A 7,928-nucleotide genomic window follows, 5' to 3' on the forward strand; every position below is an offset into this window, starting at 1 on the left:
TCAGTTAGTGAATATTTCAGTCCTTGTGAACATTCAGCAGCATTTTACTGCAAGTTTATCCTAAAATGCACGTCTTTGCATGAAATTCTGCCTAATACATATATTTCTGCAAAGCCATTTCCCTTAATATAATGTATTTTTGTGTGCTGTTTTCAAGAATATATGCATTTTTATGTTGACTTTATCCAAGTATATGCATTTTGTGTATACATCCATTGATTGGCTGAAAAACTGCTGCAAAATTTGGCGAAGCGTACATTTTGAATAATGGTTGCATTTTAGTTTGTGTATTGTTCTGCGTATTGCTTCTTTAATCAATGCAAACTGATTTGAATTTCACCCCGTCCCTATCTTTGAATGAATCTTTATTTTCTTTCCCATGCTCCAAATTAGATCACTAATTAGCAATCAGGTGTTTCTTGCTAATCCACAAAACAATTCCAGACATATTGATTGCAGAGAGAAATGGTGGCAGTAAAGAGGAACCGTGCCTGAATTCCACATGGGCTGTGCCATAAATGCTCTAAAACAGCTGCTGCAAAATGGTGTTGAAAAAGAGTTATCAGCCTACTTTAAGGTTTCTGTGGGTGTCACTGAATCTCCCCCCCCCCCCACACACTATGCTTTCACCTGCTTAGGCTTTTGCCACTCCTGTGGATTTGGGGTTCAAAAGATCACTAAGAGGTCTGGTATAGTAAGGAAAAATTATGCTGTGTCCTGCTGGGATGTGCACTGAGTGAGCAGGAGGCCTCAACCCTCCACCAGACTCCCAGCAGAAGGAGCAGGATGTGGCGGCAACAGCAGATATCTTATTCTCACTGTGGGGCCAAAGTGGGGCTTCATTTGCTTCTACAGAACATGTCCAGTAGCATTAGAGTAAGAAAAGTGATGAGGTAGCTTTTTAGGTGGTATGCCAGTGAGGGGTGTGGAACCACATTGTATGAACTGAAAGTAATGTTGCATACACACTGCACATTTAAGAGTACATCAAAAGTGTATCCCCCCCCCAAAGAATTCTGAGGTTTTCTGCGCTAAGGGTGGCTGGGAACTATAAATCTGCAATGCCCAGCATTGGTAGGGCATACAAGGCTCTGGTCATGGAAGTTAGAGGATAAGGGCTGGAATGACCAGGCATTTATCCATCAATGCATCTTATTAATTACAGTCTGGTCCCTCTTTTAATTCAGACTGCTCTGTGGAACACAATGGATGCGCCTAGTGTCAGAGCGCTCCGTTTCCATAATTTTTATACAGATTCCAGCACCCCAATGTTTATAAAACTATGGGTTGAAAAACTCAGCTATGTATACCTTGGCTCCAACAATGCTCTGTAATCTCTTTCCAAAAACACAAAACACTTTGTCTCTAGTGGCAAAGCTAATTTTGTTTCTGTTTTTTCATCCCATTCCATCTATGAATAAAAATAAGCTCCCTACTGCTTAGGAATGAACATTGTTTGTTCACTAAATAGATTCAGCAAAAATATGCTTGTGTATCTAGAGAAAAGGGTCATAAAACAAACTCAGATGAAGGATTATGTGCATATTGTTTTTTAAAATTATTAGAACTTTTCCTTGATTTCCTTGTTTTTTGTAAATAGGTTTGAGGGTTTTCTCAAGTGATGTATCAATTCTATGAAACAAACAAACAAACAAACAAACAAACAAACAAACAAACAAACAAACCATGAATTAGGCATTAATATGCTAGCATGAAAATGTAGTATATCATTATATGTATTATGTTTTTAATATACATTGTATTAAATCTATAAATAATCTTTTAGAAAGCAAAAAAGGTGGATTTGAAGGCTCAGTTCCTCACCTTTGCTTGTTTTTGATCTCTATACCTGCCCAAATTGCTCTCAGAGTTGCCTGCAAGTAAGTGAATACAATAAAATACTTTTGCTGAACGTAAGTGATGAGGAATGGTATATTTCAGTGACCTTGTTTGCATGTCATGGTAAGCCATAAATCATAGCATGCTGAGCTCAAGCAAATGACTTCTACTTCACTCTGCCCCACTTCTACCAAGTCGCACTTGGAAAATACAAGTCATGATCCCTGTCGAAGCATTGTGTCCAAACCAGGTCAGATTGTGGTCAGACACCATAGTCATGATCCTTATTTCAGGCATAATGTTCAGACAAAAAATCATGGCTTGTTTCTCCACAGCATGAGCAGGAAGGAACAAAACACCTCAACATTTTCATGGTAATCCATTAACTACAGTTTATGGTGACGTGTGAACTGAGCCAATAAATTCACACCGAAAGAGAAATGTTCTTCCATTAACTACTACGTTGAGCTAGAACCTAAGTTCCTGCCAAGTTTACCTTGTTCATCTTAATTTACTGTGGAAATTTGCTCTTGATCTGGCAACACTATTCTAGGGCTGCCATGTGTCCACTTTTTCCAGGACACGACCTCTTTTTCACGGATAAAATGTCTGTCCGGGTGGATTTTTTAAATCTGCCAGAATGTCTCTGGTTATACTTTCTGGATGAGACTTAGACATAACTGGTGGTTGAAGACTTGCTTTCCTCTTCTCCGTTCCTGTTCCCCTCAGCAATATATCACAGCTTCTATAGCCTACATATAGTAGGGGTATTCAAAATGAGAGTCATCATAGTGTCCTCCTTTTTGCTCTTCAAAATATAGCAACCCTTATTATGCAAATCGAACTTGGGCTTTCTTGCTTTCCATTGTAGCATTTGTTGTTGGCACCCTTTGGAGGTGGAGCCAAACTGTTGAAGTTGCAGCACCTGCTGTGGCTGTAGAGACTGATACAGGAAAGACATGTTTTGTGGCAGCTGCCGCAAGTGAAGATGTCCGGTTGTGTTACTGCAGATGCACCATGGCATTCCTTCTCCCAGAGGTCATTCCTCCCCTGGTCACTGCTATGGATACATGACCTGACTGTTGAACACATGCCTTAGAATACCTGCTCCAGTCATCTGGACCTATTATAATACAGCCAACATATCTCCTTGCTTTGATCTTGGAGAACTAGGCAATGATGATAGTTGGTGGTTATGCTTTGCTTGTTTTCTCATGTCAACAGTAATAGTCAGTGCCAAACAATTAAGTAGCTATTATAATGACAAGTATGTGTCACCTTCTTTTTATAACCCATGCATGTTATCCTTACACACATATCAACTCCCCTTCAGCACAGAACACCCTGAACCTGGAACAGAAAAGCAGAACGACTCATTTCAACCAGTTATTTGCTGAAGTGTAACAAAACATGAGATATAGGAAGCTTTCTTTTATTTAATGACCACAATAAAACTATTGCAAATAAGTAATGAGGAAAGGTTTCAGAAGATGAGCAGACACATCACAGATGAAATTAGTTTGCTTCATTTGCATCCATGAAGAGGTTACAATTTGGGGAAAAGACCCTCAAGATAGTGACTAATGTAGATATGGGCAAAAGTTACCACCTTCAGAAGATAAGAAAAACCTGCAAGAGCAAAACAGCAAATAAAACTAAAGTCAAGAACCACCTCAAGAGGAGGGTTGCCAATTTTTAATTCAAGATGGTTTTATGTATGTGTTTTCAAACTTCACCAGCTGCATGGCTGGGACAGCCTCAGCAGATGCAACTTTTTCTGTTCAGGGGACTTCCGGTGATGGACCTCTTCATGTCGCCTGGCAATAAAATTGCACATAATCAATTCCTCTTGGCAACTGTTAGACTTGTTCATTCTCAAGGTCTACGGTAAGCCTCTGATCATGATTAGTGTTAAATGCTTCACAGTGAATCCATCCCTCAGGCAGCAGGAGTTTGTGGAGGTGGGTTGGTTGCCTGAGTCTAAAAAGGTGTTAATTAAGAGACTAGATAGAGCTTTAAAAGGAGAGTTGCTGCAGCTTTTCGAAGGAAACTTGGATGGTGGAAGTCAACACCAGGAGGAATTTGAAGAAGCCACAGCTCAGGTGCTCATTCTCACACATGCAACATGTTGTGCACTCGGTACAACAGGATAATGCTGTGAGTCATCCTGCACGCCCTGAAAACTAGGGACACACCCTGAGCACCAGGCTTGTTCAAAGCATTTTTGTTCTGCGTTTCTGGGGCTCTGCCAAGCCATTGATTGCAATCAAAGGTCTTTCTGGTCCTATTTTCCTGCCAAAATGCTTGAGATCTTAAGCTGGAACTTGTCAAAACCTCTCAGAGTGGTGGAAACTATAAACCTTTGTCTTCCGGGAAAACCATCGTTTATGTTAGGGCAACATTTTAAGGAAAGCTGCTGTACTGAAGTCACATCCTAATCTACCACAATCTTACCTAATTGAGGGAAATGGATTGGCTATTCCGTGGGAGACATGTTGGGCAAAGGTGTCTTCCACTAGGTGGAGATACATCTCAAAATAAACACAGGTACCATATATTGCTAATTAAGAAGTTAAATGTAATAAATCAGAGAATTACAAAATGGGAGTTTAAATCAAATGGGTCTCTAAAGTAGCAAGCAAGTAGGAAGCCAGCCAGTCTCCAAATCCTCTTTTTCTCCTTTGAAAAAGATCCAAGGCAGGGTAACTGAATACCATCTCAGTTCTTTTACAAAGGGAAATAGGAGGAGGAAAATGGAGAAGAGATGGGTTAGAGAAAGAAGTTAATGGATGTTCTCCTCAAAGAAAGAGAGCAATATGCTTAGGAATGCACTATAGTTTGGTAAATAGTGGCCTTACACGAATGATTCAACTGCTTTTGCATAAATGGTGAGGGCACATCAAGCAAGAATTTTAACAGATATAGGCTCCTGGAATGGCAATGTGGTTAACGATGAGCAAGCAAGTACTCCATTTTCCCCAGAGGGACTTGTGCCTGATGCAAGCACACCCACACAAGGCACAATTGTCACCTGATTAAAGGAGAAATATAATGTAATAATAGAAAGATTAAGTCTGAATACAAATTTGATGATATAGATAACAGGGATAGCTGGCTATTATATGCCTTGGTAGGCAGGATGATTAAGGAAGCCAAGGGCAGGGACTCTTTTTTTCTTTTTCTGCTGAAGGCCATATTCCCTCAGGAGTAATCTGTCAGGGACTGCATGCCAGTGGTGGGTGGGGCTGTAGCCAAAAGTAGGTGGGACACCATTTTTATGTTTCTGCCATCTTCTTTCCTTTATGGCTATCTCTCCCTCACTCTCTTTCTGTCCTCTTCTCACTCTCTCTGCCACCTCATTACTCCCCTCTCCCCACCTTTGGACAGGTCTACCTGTCCCTAGTACCCTGCTATGGTAGACACCAGAAGGAGCAAGGTTTTGTTTCCTCTTCCATGCATGCTGCCATCTAAGTGGTGGGAGCAGCCACCACATACATGGGTGAGGGGGGACATGGAGGATTGTGGGTAGGTGGGAGGAAAGTGGGTTGCTGCTTCATGGGGGACCCACCTCCCCAGAAGAAGAAGAAGAAGAAGAAGAAGAAGAAGAAGAAGAAGAAGAAGAAGAAGAAGGGGAAGAAATACTCTAAAGCATACCCTGCAACTGTCTTGGAAAAACTGGGGCATCCTGCTTTCCCCCCATGAAAGCATGGGACGTCTTGCTCTCGCAATCTTGCCCCCAAGAGTGTTTTTTTCAGGGCTAGGATCTTGTATGTATCACGTGACCCATGTGGGAGTGCAGCCCCAGAAGATGGTCTCCTGGTTTTCTCCCATGTTGCGTTGAAGGGTATGTCTAAAGGATTCCCAAAACTATCCAATGAGGAATGATTATGCTGAGCCAGCATGGAATACAGGCTGGCTGTTGGAGAGAAGAGGGAGCTACAAGCAGGAGAGAGGAATGGAATGAAATGGAGTGGAATATCATGGAAGTGGGCATGACTGGCTAACTGGTACCCTCAGTGGGAACACTCCACACAGTGACTCTTGTGTGTGTGGCAGAACCTTTTCATAGAATCATAGAATCATAGAATCATAGAATCATAGAATCATAGAATCATAGAATCATAGAATCATAGAATCATAGAGTTGGAAGAGACCACAAGGGCCATCGAGTCCAACCCCCTGCCAAGCAGGAAACACCATCAGAGCACTCCTGACATATGGTTGTCAAGCCTCTGCTTAAAGACCTCCAAAGAAGGAGACTCCACCACACTCCTTGGCAGCAAATTCCACTGTCGAACAGCTCTTACTGTCAGGAAGTTCTTCCTAATGTTTAGGTGGAATCTTCTTTCTTGTAGTTTGGAACCATTGCTCCGTGTCCGCTTCTCTGGAGCAGCAGAAAACAACCTTTCTCCCTCCTCTATGTGACATCCTTTTATATATTTGAACATGGCTATCATATCACCCCTTAACCTCCTCTTCTCCAGGCTAAACATGCCCAGCTCCCTTAGCCGTTCCTCATAAGGCATCGTTTCCAGGCCTTTGACCATTTTGGTTGCCCTCCTCTGGACACGTTCCAGTTTGTCAGTGTCCTTCTTGAACTGTGGTGCCCAGAACTGGACACAGTACTCCAGGTGAGGTCTGACCAGAGCAGAATACAGTGGCACTATTACTTCCCTTTTCATGGACCAGAGCTCCCTTTGTCACATGCACAAAGCATCTCATCCTTTGGCAGATCACACCACATACAGAGAGAAGGGAGAATGTTGTTACAAAGTGAGGCCAGAGGCCTAGGAATGCAAGAGGTGGGTGTGTCACATTACTATGCAGAGCAATGTACTCCTATGTGCTCTGCATAGTAATGTGACACTCCTATCTCTTGCAATGTTAGGCCTTCTAGCCTCATTTTGTAATAACATCCCTCTCCCTTCGCTAATTATCGGTATCAGTGTTTGCGTGTGTGCTACTGACAACTGACAACAACACTTTATGCAAATCAGTTCTGGCCTACAGAAGGTTATGCTGCCATAAATTGGTTCAGGAGTTAGTGAGATCTCAGGAGAGCCTTGATTTTTCCCTGTGTTATTATGGGATGTGTTAAAGTAAAGGTAAAGGTACCCCTGCCCGTACAGGCCAGTCGTGTCCGACTCTAGGGTTGCGTGCTCAACTCGCTCAAGAGGCCGTGAGCCGGCGCCATCCGAAGACACTTCCGGGTCACGTGGCCAGCATGACGAAGCTGCAGCTGGCGAGCCAGCACCAGCGCAGCACACGGAAATGCCGTTTACCTTCCCGCTATAAAGCAGTACCTATTTATCTACTTGCACTTTAAGGGTGCTTTCGAACTGCTAGGTGGGCAGGAGCTGGGACCGAACAACGGGAGCTCACCCCGCCGCGGGGATTCGAACCGCCGACTATGCGATCAACAAGTCCTAGGCACTGAGGTTTTACCCACAGCGCCACCCGCGTCCCTGTGTTATTGTGTTATTGTGGGATGTGTTATTGTGAGTCAATTTGGACAAGCAGATCTGGCAAAGGAGAGGAGGAGGCTGCTTCATATATGGAGATTTGTTAATAATAATAATAATAATAATAATAATAATAATAATAATAATAATTTATTATTTGTACCCCGCCCATCTGGCTGGGTTTCCCCAGCCACTCTGGGCGGCTTCCAACAAAGATGAAAAATACACTAAAATGTCACATATTAAAAACTTCCCTGAACAGGGCTGCCTTCAGATGTCTTCTGAATGTCAGGTAGTTGTTTATCGCTTTGACATCTGATGGGAGAGCGTTCCACAGGGCGGGCGCCACTACCGAGAAGGCCCTCTGCCTGGTTCCCTGTAACTTGGCTTCTCGCAGTGAGGGAACCGCCAGAAGGCCCTCGGAGCTGGACCTCAGTGTCCGGGCAGAACGATGGGGGAGGAGACGCTCCTTCAGATATACTGGAAGCAGAAGAAGAAGAAGAAGAAGAAGAAGAAGAAGAAGAAGAAGAAGAAGAAGAATAGTTTGGATTTGATATCCTGCTTTATCACTACCCGAAGGAGTCTCAAAGCGGCTAACATTCTCTTTTCCCTTCCTCCCCAACAACA

Source organism: Podarcis erhardii (assembly GCF_964252035.2).
Source record: "Podarcis erhardii genome assembly, chromosome: 6".
Taxonomy (NCBI): domain Eukaryota; kingdom Metazoa; phylum Chordata; class Lepidosauria; order Squamata; family Lacertidae; genus Podarcis; species Podarcis erhardii.